General features: G+C 39.7%; 1 long non-coding RNA gene across 1 annotated transcript in view; it reads left to right on the forward strand.

The window, feature by feature from the left end:
* The window catches only part of LOC119854902, a 45319-nt gene extending 40882 nt beyond the window's left edge, over positions 1–4437 (forward strand). Inside the window, exon 4 of the long non-coding RNA XR_005292676.2 lies at positions 2725–4437. This is a non-coding gene — a long non-coding RNA (uncharacterized LOC119854902). The remainder of the gene's footprint in view (positions 1–2724) is intronic.
* Positions 4438–15035: the final 10598 nt, after the last annotated feature.

The following is a 15035-nucleotide window of genomic DNA, read 5'->3' on the forward strand; positions in this document are numbered from 1 at the left end:
CGGATAGAAAAGAAAAAACAAACAAAGAAACCATCCAGTCCTATTGTTTCTGTTGGACCACTGAAAATCCATAGGATAGAATGACATACAAGCAGTAATTCTAGTGTAGAAAGCTGGATACTGTATTTTGTTAAAGTACAATTTCTTCTAAGAGTATACATTAAACTATTTAGAACAAAGTGAAGATCCTACACTTTAGGAACAAAATTCACAAGGCAAAGTAACAAGACAAATGTCAAGTCTCATCATCCCTGGCATTTTTCCATAGCTCACCAGCAGTCTCAAAACTGTGTTTTTCCAAGCTTTTTCAGCCCCTAACTGATGAGGAAGAGGTGCTGAATATTTTTTAAAAAGTTGTTTGTCTTCCAAAAGTTTGCTTGAGTTAAATACAATACAACTTCAACAAAAACAAACAACTGACTGGGAAGAAAACTTTTTTAAACAGTTTCTCAGTCCATTAGGGGTCACTTTAACTTCCTTGATATATGTGATATTATAATCCTAACAGTGCTACAGTGAGCCATAAAATATTCAGGGTAGACAACATTTCAATTCTGTGTGTGAAAAACAAGCTGGGGAAAGCGGAGAACTTTTAAAAAGGTGGAACAACACTAAACCTTTCAGGCCTTCCATGTATATTGTAAAGAAGGGAAAAAAGGTGCCAACCCAAAGGTTTTTCCCCTACAGGTCACCTTTGAAGTAAAACATTTTTGTTTTATGCGTCAAGGAGCCTAGGAGGATCTCTTACTCCAGAGTAAGAGTAAATCTGTTGAAACCAATGGAGTTACTCTGGATTTATTTTAGTGTAAATAAAAGCAGAATTTAGTCTTTTGTTTGATCTCTGTTCCTTCTTTGGATAGTATATAAGAAGCTTTTCTTTACCATGCAAGACACCACCTAGAAGACAGTCTAAATAGGGCCTACAAACACTCCATCATTTAGACTCTTTATACTCCTCACGCCACACACTTCCTCTTTGTAGTAGACCATACACCGTGGCACTCGGTCACCAACTGGGAGGACCTATAAATGTTCTTCCCATTTTTCGGTTATGTGCAGTTCATTAAACGCTTTCTCTTTCACTACAGAATTTCATAATTTGAATTCCTGTGGTCAAATCCTCAGTTGGTGCAAACTGGCATACCTACATTGAAGTCAGTGGAGTTATACTGACATCCCAGCTGGGAATCAAATCAGTAATCCCTATATGTAAAGTGGGGATAGTAACATTTCCTTACCACACAGGTGTGTTGTGAGGATAAGTACATTAAAGATTGTAAGGCACTCAACTGGGTGGTGGGGGTCACATAAATACCATAGATAGACATTTTACATCATGCATAATTATTTCTGGAACTCAATACCACAATATAATGAAGCCCAAGACCTTAGTAGGATTCCAAAAAGGATTAGACGGTTTTATGGATAATAAGAACATTCAGCTTCATTACACAGGGGAAAATATAGACAGGATATAAACCTCATGGTTCAGGTATAATGGAGGTTAGAAAGTAATTTCCACCTACAGGCTGGTTATTCTATAATTGGCCACAGTGTGCTTTCTTGGCTCTTCCTCTTCTGCATCTGGTATTGGCCACTGTTTGAGAAAAGATGTTGCACTGGTTTGATGGAGTATGGCAAATTCCTTAGTTTAGAATGGATGTGATTTTCTTTGGTGTTGAGCAAAAAGGGTTAGATGAGGGCTTTGGTTGTGATTAAAGTGTAATGCTAATCTTAATGAATAATAGAGCACTGTAATTAAAATACCTTTTCTAACAGGAAGTAACTCTTGCTTGGCAAAGAGAGTGAGAAAAGTAAGGCACTATAAAGTGCAGTGCAGTGTACCTTGCCCCTAATCTCCAAGTTTGTACAGAGAAGAGAAAGAAAAGGTGACAGGCAAATCTCAAAAGGTTTGGCAGCTTGGCTCACATGCTTATAAATAAGATTACATTTTAGTCATTTTTAGTAAAAGTCATGGACAGGTCGCGGGCAGAAAACATAAATTCATGGCCCATGACCTGTCCATGACTTGTACTGTATACCTGTGGCTAAATCTGGGGGCGGATTCATGCTGTGGATAGGACTAATCACACAAGTGAGTGCTGCTCAGTGTAAGCAAGAGTTGTAGAACTGGGCTTTTAGAAAGGGCTTCTGGATAATTAGCTTTAATAAGTATGTTGATTATTTAAATAGTGCCTATTTAATGGTCAAAGAAAGGTTCATATTTGTGTGTGTGTGTGAGTGCACGTGTGTGCATGTGTGTGAAAATAAGTGACTTTGTGCATGTGAAAGACAAAAGACTGGAGGTCAGGAAACCAAAGTGCTTTGGGATCTTCCTTCCTATTCACAGGAAAGGTACAAACCCACAAGCTGCAGTGCAAGCTTTCCCACACTGTTCTATCAGTTACCCCCATCTTGAATTGAAGGAACCACCATCTCTAGGCGTGTACAGTATTTCAGTTATCATGTGAGTGTCCTGGGCCTCTCCTGAACAGACAACTAAATGTGCATAAATTATGCACACTAGCTTTGTGACATGGATAGATGCCAGCTGAGAACTAAGCTGAGCCTTCCAAGCTCTGTCCTCTCAGGTCCTCAAGAAGGACTTTAACTCCAGTCCCCTCGGTGAAAGATGAGTGTTTTATCCTCAGAGGCACATAGTTCCTAATCTCTCACAGTTTTATGTTTTTAGCTTCTTTGTTGTTCTTGTTCTTTTGCCAACAGGTCAGACAGTGCAAACAGTCAAGAAGCAGCTGCCTGATGGAGCTCCGAAGTTCACGTCATGCAGGCATAACTGTAGGAGTAGAGCGGGGAGAGATTAGGTGAAACATTAGCCATGTCCTCTTGGCTTCCCTCCAGAGTCTTTCAATTATTTCTTTATGTGCTTTTGGTGCTGTGCTTATTTGGTATTTAAAAGGGACACTCTTAGAGGATTTCACAATGATCTGCCATTTCACAGTTCAAAACAGATGTGAACTTATCACCAATGGAAATTTATGTCTCCACAATCTGTTTCCTCACTTCTTCCTCAAGGCTCACAGCAAAAGTAACTCCAGGCAAATCCATCATGAGGACTCAGTAATACTCTAAAAATAATACAAGGTATTATGATTTGAAAGCTGAAGCTCATTTTGGGTACTTGAAACTCCAAGTGTTGGGTATCAATATCAATTTTTGTAGTAACTGGACTATTGTGGCATATATTGAAAGTGAAAGGCCAAATATATTTTCTTTTTTGGTGGTTTTTTTTTTTTTTTTTTGGAACTCCCTTGCCTGTTTGACGGTGCACAACTTCCAGCTTCCTCCAAACCCCAAAATGCTAATTAATTCGGTGTCCCCTTACCCCCATATCTATTCATCCCCCATCCAGCAGTTAGTGATACAACCCCCACATCAATTCTTCCTCCCATGACCCATATCAATTCTGCTCCTACTGCAGTCCCTGGGGGTGTATTTTTGCTCCCCTTTCTCAGACCTGGGGGGCTGCAGCAGGATCCCCTCTGCCCCTTCCCAGGCCTGGATGTGGCAGCAACTCCAGGGATTTTTCACCCCTCCTCTGGTGTTGCATGGATGGGGGCAGGAACAGAAGCAGAGAGTGTCCGATTCATTTTTCACAAGGGGGAGGGGGAAGGAGGAAGCCGAGCCCCCCAACCTGCTGGGCATTTTCTGTTCCCTCCTCTCACCTATCCTCCTGTGAGAATGGTATCAGCTGTTCCCTCTTCCCTACCCCCAAAGTCCTCTGGGATCCTGGGGGAAAGCTCTGCCTGCTTCCTGTAGCAGCTCTGATTGGCTGCTCATCCCCAGGAGATGGGCAAGTAGAGGAGGCATCCAATCAGAAGAGGCTTTCACCTAGTAGGGCTGAAATTCCCTAGAGGGTGCTTTGCTGTTCCCACCAGACTAGCTCCAGCTGAATCCTGTTTGTGAAGAAGTTGCAAGTTTGCAACACAGCAGTGCTTATATCTGGAACTCTTTAATAGTTGCTGTGTTCAGCATACTATTGTGTTTAAATCACAAAGACAAAGTAGTAGCAATTTCCTTTTTATTAGGGTTTCAAATAGAACAGATTGCGAACCACCTTCACAACAATTTGGCTTGAAGTTATGTTTCCTACGGCCAAATCCTACAGCAGGGTCACAGAGGATTTCAAAGGCAGAGAAAGGAGTGCAGTTACACTGGGTCTGTGACCAAGAGAAGCCACTCAAGGGGACTCTACTGCTCTCTATGCATGCTGTGGAGCAGTGCTCTGTGGTGGCTCACACCACGAAACAGGCAGCTTAGGTGGAAGACAATATGCAGGGTGGGGCTGTTCTGCAGACTCATGACTCATGGCTATACAGATCCACAGCAGAAGGGGTAGTCAGGGATCACATATGCTGCTTCAAGAAAAGGAGTACTTGTGGCACCTTAGAGACTAACAAATTTATTAGAGCATAAGCTTTCGTGAGCTACAGCTCACTTCATCGGATGCATCCGATGAAGTGAGCTGTAGCTCACGAAAGCTTATGCTCTAATAAATTTGTTAGTCTCTAAGGTGCCACAAGTACTCCTTTTCTTTTTGCGAATACAGACTAACACGGCTGCTACTCTGAAACCTGTGAATATGCTGCTTCAGTGGCTATGGGCCTGTGTGTGAGATGTGGAGGTTCTGTTCCCCCAGAACTCCATGAAGCAAATCGCATGGGCTCACAGGAAAGTGCACCCGTATAACTAAGTACATAATCCAAAATCTTCATTTTTCAATATTTGTATTTTTTTCTTTAATTGGTCCATACTGTTTCAGTCCCATCATTATCTGTATTTTTTGTTGACCTTTGTGAACACACATCAATAATAGGGAACCAATAAAAGTAACATTAGAAAGGAGCATATATGTAGAAGGATTCCTGCATTTCTGTCATGTAAGCGTGATATAGAGTCACGTGACAGGAAGCATATTTAAATAAATGGAACTCTTTCCATTGACTCTACTGGGCTTTGAATCAACTCCATGCAAGGTCTGATTCAATAAAGATGGCACAGGCAGGTTAAGGAGTGCTACCTCCTTAAAGGACAGGTGGTGTTTTCACCATTGCCATTCCTGGATTTTCTACTGGGAGGGGGAGACTGTGGTTGCCAAACAGGCAAGCTCATAGGAGTTTGGTCAATGACAGATTCTCCAGAGAGCTACTATTTAGTGAACTCTTTGGCTGCAGAGTCCATACTTGCTTTGCCGTCCAGCACTGCCCTCTTTTTGCATGGTGTTGGCACTTACCAGCCCTCTTCTGTCACTTTCCATCACTGCAACCATTTCTATCAGAGGGGCACTATTACTTAAGATTCCTGCCAGAGTTTATGATGATGCAAACTCTGTGAGCCAGGTTCTGATCTCATTTATCTGAGTGTACTTAATGGAGTTACTTTGGATTTTCACTGATGAAAATGAGAGCAGAACCTGTCCCAGTTACTTTGTCTCACTATACATTGCATTATATGTTAAGTGGTAACTGTATACTTGGCTTTGTACAAGATACAGAAGGACACAGTGACTTATGTATAACTGAAATTTGTCTCTGTCCAAATGCTACTATTCTGGATATTCACACACACAACTACATTCAGGGTATAAGTGCCTCTTACGCTGTTTTTTTAAAAAAACAATCTATTACCTCTTGGTTGTATTCCTGACTTGTGTGCAATCAAATTTAAATGTGAACACTCTGTTAATATTTAACAATTATCATTAGGAACAATAGCACCTAGTCATTTAAAAATAACCCATCCAAAATGTAAACTGCCGGCCCATATATTCCCGTATTCCCATTGTCAGTCTGAAACAGATTCAGTAGAGACTGTTGGTGCTGCTAACCTTTATCAGTTATTATCACCTGCAGTAACAGCTGGCACAGAATTGCTGGAAAATGTGCTTTGGTGAAGCTCTTTTCCAGATCTCTCTCTTTGCAATCTCCTCCTGGGTCATGAGAGCTTGAATCCTTGTGTGAAGCAAGAAATGCACAAATGAGACCTGGGAGGAAGAATGAGGTCTGAATGATTTAATTGCTACTTTAATTCCAAAAATACATGAGGCCACTAACATTTCCCAAACACAACAGCTTTCTTTTCAGCACAAAGAGGATATATTTTAAGCAGTAATGTTAATGGAATTATACGTTGCTACTGGAAAATGGTCTGCTGCAGAGAGATAATTGTTCAGGCAAAGCTGAGGTATTTACTGAAGATAAACAGTGCGGCAAAACCAAGATGTTTATTTTCCAAGCTGCAGCCCCTAATCCAGTCACAGTACTATAATGCCAATAGTATTATTATTAATACACCAAAGGCTTGAATCTGCTTCCACAGAAGGCAGCGGCAAACTTTCACTGACTTCAGTGGGAGAAGGACTGGGCCCCAAATGAAAAAAAAAACCCTACAATGGGAGTGTCAGTGCCACAGAGTAGTCTTCCGCACTTGTCGCTGGCAGTTTGATGGGGAATATGAACATACTAATCCTCTGAGCTGATACCAACTCTTCTATAACTCAAATAAGTGGCAGAAATATTGTTTTCGAATCTGACAGTTCAGAGCTGAAATCTCAGCAAGAATTGATTCCTTGCCCAGGTTGCTTGAAGCAGAAATTTATATAAAAATGTGTTGCCTCATCAACATTATCTGAAAGCATTTTAATGCTATAAATAAACCACTAGGTGTTACTATTAATCTCTCATAAGTCAATTAACTTTTGAGGTGTAAGGGCTAATTTTCCAGGGGTGGAGGTATACCTGTGAAAAATGCATGTACACGTTCATGCATATTTTTGTATTGGACTGTGCAACTAGAGCATAGTTGTGCACATGCATTTAGAGCTGAATCCTGCTTGGTGCCGAGTGCCCATAAGTCCCGTCTGTACCCATTTAGTACCTTGGAGGAATGCTTAGCAGCTTACAGGATCACAACATTTTTGCTCACAGGCCTCAGCCATTTGGGCACTGTGGTGTTACAGGATAGTCAATTACTCAGTGAAACACTCTGGTTCAGCTGCATTAAATGTTTAAAAGGTGCATTCCGAACACACGCCGTAAACTGACCTTGCCAACTCTTTCTTGTAACCGCTTTCTCACCTGAGTAGTTCCACTGGTTTGGGTAAGGCTTTGCAGGACTAGGCCCTTGAGTGTGCTTCATCAAAGCAGAAACTCAATTTAGTTATGTTTAAAATGTATTGTACATGAATAAATAAATTGATTTCAGTTTGCCTGAAAAGTGTAAATATACATATAACACGTGTACTGCATGACACACTGTACAGCACACAGTATGTTCTATAGTAACAAACAGAAGAAAAAAAAAAAACCTCTTTGTATTGCAGTTTCTCAACTCTGTGCCCAAGATTTTTTTTTAAACTGAGTGCTTAAAGTTAGGCCCTTAAAAATCCATATTAGGCACCAAATATATAGCCTGATTTTTTAAAATGTATGAAGCACCCAGAAGAGCTGAGTTAAATTACTAAGAATCTTTGGGTGCCCCGCAGCTTTGAAAACTCAGACCACTTCTTTAGGTGCCTAAGTATGGCCACAGAAGCCTAACGTTAGGCACCCAATTACTCTATATGTGCACACACGTCAGTAAACATGCATTAGCCTTCCAGACAAATGCTATTACATGTGTGGCCTGGGGGTTGTTTTAAAATATTTTCCACATAACATTTTGGTTTTTTATCTGTATGGTGAAGTCATTATCTTATATTGCACAAAAAAGTAAGTCAACATCCAAAAAAAGGTGAATCTGTAACAATTCAACTCTGTTTTCTTGTGCCAATTCATACTATGGTGGCCAGTATTAATAACATTATATAGCACTTTTTATCTGTAGCCTGATGGTACAGGCAGGAATAGAAACTCAAGATGCCTGCACCCCTGGCCAACGCTCTGACTCCGAGACCACACCAGTGTATATCACTGTCATACAAGCTTGGTTGCCTCTATTATTCATGTAATTGTCACCTGAGAGTGTGTGTGATTCAGCAGGGATATAAGCTTTCACTCCAAAATCCTTTGGGGACTCAGTTATGACCAGTCTTCCCTGTCTTGTGGATCAAGAATTCTCACTTGCTTCTCATACCCTAGTTGCACCACTGGGCAGAAAACTGATTGGTAGGCCTATTTCTGTGGGTGTAATTATTATGCATATATTGTAGCTATGAAGCCACGTGGATTTTTCTGAAGGCTGTTCAAAAAGAATGAGAGACACTAAAACATGAAGAGAATAGTCCATGGTCATGCTATTACAGTGAGTTCCAGGAGGTTAAATAAGCTGTTTATCGTATCATGAGTTTCCATCTTTTTTCTTCCAGTTTTGCAAATCCCTGTGACAGTGGTAAATTTTATTTTATATCTTCATTAAGGACAGTCTGACATGTTATTATTAATTATTTGAATTATGCTAGGGGTTATGACCTCAATCACAATCAGGGCCCCAATTGTGCTCGGCATTGTGCAACATAGAGTACGAGAAGTCCCTATCCCCAGTAACTGCCAATCTAAGCAGGCATGTCACACTGGGGCAGGAGGGAGATGGAACATAGAAATTGATTGTTTGGACATGTCAAGTTAGTGCCATGATTTTTTATTTTTATTTTTTAAAAGAAACCAGTGGAAATTAACTGAGATGAAGGGCCAGTGGAGAGAAGATGTTGAAGGGAGGGAATAGGAGAGGGTAGAAAATGAAAGGAAGGAAGAAGCAGCACAAATATAATATACATACAGAAACATATATGCATATAATAGGGAGTCTATATGTATGTATACACCCCCCCACACACACATCTCTTAATGTGAAATTGTTCAGTAAGGCCCAGTTATCTAAATGGCTAGGAGGCTATTTGAGACACGGGGCTGTTGTAACATTCATTCAGTAACTATGCAGCTGCTCTCTAGGCCACATAGCCTGACCAGTGCCCAATTTGGCTGCATGACCTGTGTAGGCATGCAGTCTCTTAGCGATCCGTACACTTTAATTCCTTTTTCAGGTTGGATTTAGATGTTGTTTTAGGGCTGCTTAATTTCTCGTCAATGGTTCTCATCTACAAATACCTGTTCTCAATGTGCTTATCTGGCTGTGGGAGGAGTTTACAGCTCCACACTCCTCATGCCGGTGGTTAGGCTTCAAAGCAAATCTAGCCCTGCATCCGTGGCTGCACTGAATTGGGTATTGATAGTTCAAAGAGCCTCATTCTGGTTTACAAAGCATGAAAAGGGCTCCCTTTCACTTAGTTACCTTTCATTTTCCTAACTTGACATAGTAATAGCGGATGCAAATCAGTGATTTTATTGAAAGAATAAGTTTCCAACCAATACTCACAGAATAAAAATAACGCTTTTGTATGTACTTTTGGTAGTTCCTCCCCTAATTTCTTATCATTTTTACTTTCACTATTGTAATGAAATATTACAATTTCCTCTACTGTATGTTATATATTTAATATTGCTAGTGTGAACCAAATGAAAAAGTTTCTAGGGTTTCCCTAGAAAAAGCATGCTGTGTACTATTATAGGAGCAGGATTATACATGTTCAATATTTACATAATCAAACTCCTCTCAGGATCATGCTGAATTCACATGATGTTCTTGGATTCAGCAGTTTGCATGAGCCTGTTTATGTTAGCAAATATACTTGCAAACAAACACATATTAGTACCTGGCTTACTATTGGCCAGACATCAGGAGTGGCTTAACTTCTGTTGCTTCAATGGACACCAGTTCAGTAGATTTGAAAGGCAGAATTATAATTACCGGTACTTGTATTATTTGGCACTATGCTGCACAATCTTACAGAAGTGGGGAATGATTTAAGTATAGGACTGGCATTGGGAACCTCTGATTTCTATTCCCAACTCTGACAGACTCCTGTGACTTTTGGCAAAAGTCACTTAAGCCAAATTGTTCAAAATTGAGTGCCTAAGGTTAGGCATTTAAATATATATTTAGGGATTTGAATAAGTAGCCTGACTTTACATTTAGCCTAAATTGCTCTATTTCAGTATCCCCATCAGTTAAATGGATACAAGAAAACTTGACCGCTGTCTAGCTAGCCAAATGAAGAAAGATTAATGACAGTTCAGCTTGGTTCTGACTGACCCACAGTATAATACAGTATGGTCTGGCATATGGTGTATAAGCAATGTTATAATTTTAAAACTCTGCTTTAGCAAATGTAGAAATTTGGAGCTACATTTGGCAGTTCTTATTCAGACACAATTGATTTCAAAAGGTAGCAAGCTAAATGTGGACCTCATCAACAATAATATGAGGCGTGGGAGTATATGACAGGAGTAATATTGCACCATTGTCTCTCATTGTCCTATTCTGAGCACCTTGCTATCTGCACATGCATCCTGGATTTTCCTGCCGTCCTTATATTCAACTCATATAGGGCCTGACCCTGCTGACCACTACTGAAGTCAATAGGACTTTTCCAACTGACTTCAACAGGTACAGGATTGGACACTCACCATGTATGCTACTTACCCTCCCATTAAAACAAGGTCTTCTCACAAAGTATGAAAGATGTTCTTGTGGTTTTTGAAAAATGTGTATTAATTATATGAAGTATGGGTATCCTGCTATCAAAGGAGTTGTAAGTGCTCAGCATTTCACTGGGGGTTACACTGAAACAGACCACTAATCTATAAACATGTTCATACATGGAATTAGACCAAATCTATTTATCTATTCATTCCAAGGCCAGAAAGATCATCTAGGCTGACCTCCTGAATAACACACGTCATAGAACTTCCCAAAAATATTTCCTAGAGCTTATCTTTTAGAAAAACATCCCATCTTGATTTAAACATTGTCAGTGATGGAGTATCTACCACAATCCTTGGTAAATTGTTCCAGGGGTTAATTACTGTTACTGTTAAAAATTTATGCCTTATTTGCAGTCTGAATTTGTCTAGCTTCAACTTCTAGCCATTGGATCGTGTTACACCTTTCTCTAGCAGATTGAAGATCCCATTATTAAATATTTGTTCCTCGCATAGATACTTATAGACTGTAATCAAATCATCCCTTAATCTTCTTTTTCTTAAAATAAATAGATTGAGCTCCTTGGATAGTCCATCACAAGAAGGCATGTTTTCTTATCCCTTAATCATTCTTTTGGCTGTTCTCTAAACCCTCTTCAATTTATCAACATCCTTCTTGAATTATGGGCACCTAAAGTGGACACAGTATTCCATCACTGATTGCACCAGTGCCAAATGTAGAAATAAAATAACCTCTCTACCCCTTTCGAGATTCCCATTTATGCATCTGAGGATTGCATTAGCTCTTTTGGCCACAGCATCACACTAGGATTGTATGTTCAGCTGGTTATCCACCACAACCCCCATATCTTTTGCAAAGCCATTGCTTCCCAGAATAGAGTTCCCCCAGTATAGCGTAAATTCTTTGTTCCTAAGTGTGTACATTTAGATTTAGCTGTATTAAAATGCATAGTTTGCTTGTACCCAATTTACCAAGTGATCCAGATGCAATGACCCGTCCTCTTCATTATTTACCAATCCCTCAATTTTTGTCTCATCTGCAAACTTTATCGGTGAAGATTTTATGTTTTCTTACAGGTCACTGATTAAAAAAATGTTAAATAGCATAGTACCAAGAACCAATTCCTGAAGGAATGCACTGGAAACCCATCTGTTCAGTGATGATTCCCCATTTACAGTTACATTTTGAGACTGAGCAGTTAGCTACTTTTTAATCCATTAATGTACCATGTTAAAAAAATAGAATGACATAAAATTAAGTCAAAATGTTATGCAGTACCAAGTCAAACACCTTACAGAAGTCTAAGTATATTTCGATACTATTACTTTTATCAACCAAACATGTAACCGCATCAAAAATCGATATCAAGGTAGTTTGACAGGCTCTGTTTTCCATAAATTCATGGTGATCAGCATTAATTACATTATCCTCTATTTCTTTATTAATCAAATCCCATATCCACAGCTCCATTGTCAGCCTGACATCAATCCTGGGCAAGATAATCTTATACTTACCCTGCTCATGCAGTTTACCTTTTTAAACTCTGGAAGAACATTAGGTTTCTTCCAGTCTTCCCCAGTGATCCAAGACTTATTGAAAAACAGCATATAATGTACATTGAGCTCCTCAGCCAGCTCTTTTAAAACTCTTGAATGAAAATTATCTAGATCTGCTGATTTCAAAATGTCTGACCAGAGTAGCTTCTGTTTCAAATCCTCCTGAGATATTAGTGGAAAGATGTATCATACGATGAGATAATAGTGTCTGTTTCTTCCCAACTACAAAACAGAAACATTTATTGAGTGACATACTGTTAGACCAGGTGCTAGCTTCTTGCCAAGTCTGTAGGGGTTAGCTGAGCACTGAAATTCATAGCTGGAACCCAGATCAGCTCACCTGTATGTTAGTACTATTTCTGATAGGAGTTAGTAACATCAGTAGTTTCATCAAGTTGCAGGGCTGAACATACTGAAAGCAGAATGTTTAATTTCATGCACAACTTGTTTTTTGATATGATCAGACATCTCACATATTCTGCATTTCACAGTATCATTTGACATAGAAAGTATGTTCAGCTTCTTGGCGCTATCATTGCCAAATATAAGAGACACAATGTCTTTGCATGCCGGCAGAACAAGCTCCTCACCCATATGAGGCGTTTTGGCATGGGCGATTCGTAGCCACACAACATAAGAGGCTTCCATAGCTGAGGACGTTTGCTGTCAGAAACTTCCATCTGCATCAAACTTGGCTTTTTTTCATCGCGTCTTCTCTGCATTTGAAAAAAAATCCACATTTTGATTTTTATGCTCAGGCTGTCTAGTTTCAAGATGGCACTGCCGTTTGCATGGTTTCATCAGTTCAGCAGACAAAATTTCGCTGCAAATGAACGTGTTTTTTCAATACCAGAGGAAACGATGCTGGTAAAACTGTGTTTAATGTAAGACTAGAGCTACTTTTGCTTTTTAGCAGTAAAGGTGGCCATTATTTTCCGGAGAAATGTGCCTGTGTGTCTGACTGTTAAATAATAAAGTACTTCTTCAGTGGCTGAACAATCAAGTCTTCTACTGTTGTCTCAGTCCCAGGGCTGGCTATAGGAAGAATGGTGCCCTGGGCAAACTTCTATTTGTCACCCTTTCTTTGGAGGCGGAGCAGGGCTGGAGGTGGAGTGGAGTTCGTGGTGGAACTGCTCTGGAGGGAGTTGGGGTTCATAGCCCCAAGCTGGGCTGGAGGGGCTTGGGGGCTCATAGCCCCATGACCCCCACACAACCTTGTCACAACCCCCTCAGGGGTCGCAACCCGCAGTTTGAGAACCAATGCTATGTGGTAATATAAAAGTTTTTCTTTATTATTGTAAAAATGCCTGCTCTGAACTTAGGAACTCTGACAGAAGGAGTGGTTCCCCCTGCCCATCAAGAAGGACTATTGAATCCAAATGGGCCATTGTGGAACATCACAACACAAAAGCTGGTTTAATGCCCCTCTTATGCCCATGAAGGTGCTATATGTGAGAAAGCAGGCTGTGTCCCATCAGCCTGAATTCTGAAAGAAGAAAATAAAGATGGCTGAGATAAAAATTTTTCATCTCTTAGCACTAGCCCTTGGAAGAGTCCAAACAGCAAACTAACAAAAAGCAAAGATCCCCAGAGTCAACCCAGTTAGCCCTAAAATACATTCAGTGGACAGATTACATCTGTCACCTTTGGAACCATAGACTGACTCATTTATGCTTATATGTTTCCTGCTTTAACCTGTAAATAACTCACTTTCTTTTTCTAGGTAATAAATCCTTTGTTAGTTTACTATAGAATTGGCTACAGCATTGTCTTTGGTGTGTGATCTTGGATACAAATTGACCTGGGGTAAGTGACAGGTTTCTTGGGACTGGGAATAATCTGAATATTTTGTGAATTTTGGTGCAAGTGACCATTTATCACTTAGTGCAGCTTGCCCTCTGTCCATGGGAAGACTGTTACCATGATGCAGGAGTTCACATTTGTTATTGATTTGGTGACATCTAATAGAACATACAATGAGGCTGGGGTTTCTGTCCTGCTTTTTGACAGTCTGCCATGAGATTGACACTCACACTCATAAACCATGCCAGACAGCATGACATTTAGCACTTCTGCCTTTTCTGCATCATTATTGATAATTCTATCATTTCCATCTAATATCAGACCTATGCTATTGTTAGGATTCCTTTTGTTCCTGATATATTTTAAAAAATTCATATTGTCCTTAGTGCTGCTGGCCATAGATTTCACCTTGTGTCTATTTTCTTCCCCAGTCTATTTTCTACAATTACTAACTTCTCATTTAAATTAATTCCTAACAATTCCCCCTTTCTTTTATCATATATATTTATATTTTTACATCTGCATTCCCTTCCCCTCAGAACGAGGTTACATTTTTAAATAGTATAGCCTTCTTCAACTGTGAATGTATGGTGTTTTTAAATGATTCCCAATTATTATTCATATTTTTCTAATTAAATTCTTCCTCCCAGATGATTTGGCTCATAATTATTTTCAGATTTATTAAAATGGCTTTATTAAAAGCACCAAGTATAAATATATATTATTACTGGTCTGGACTTTGCTTGCAGATAAGTATGATCAACTCATGATCACTTGTATCTAAGCTACCATTCATTTTTTGTTCTGTGGTCACTTCCTCTTTATCTGTTAGGAGAATTATTTATTAGAACTTGTCTTATGTTGGCTGCAACACTTTTTGAGCTAGGAAATTGTCATCTGTAACATTTAGAAATTCCAAGGATGTTTCAGTATGTGACAGTATGAGACTGCCAGCATGCATCATGCAAATTGAAGTGCACCATGATCACGCAGCTTTTCCCCGCCAGCTCAATACATCATAGATAGGTGCATAAGGAGGCGGTCATCCTGCTCCCTAGTGTGATTTGGCGGTCTATAGCAGAAACCAATTAGTATCCCATCTTGTGGTTTATCAGTTAGGACATTGAACGGTAAGCATTCAAATCATTGTCTTCCGAG

The sequence above is a fragment of the Dermochelys coriacea genome, chromosome 4 (assembly GCF_009764565.3).
Source record: "Dermochelys coriacea isolate rDerCor1 chromosome 4, rDerCor1.pri.v4, whole genome shotgun sequence".
NCBI lineage: Eukaryota > Metazoa > Chordata > Testudines > Dermochelyidae > Dermochelys > Dermochelys coriacea.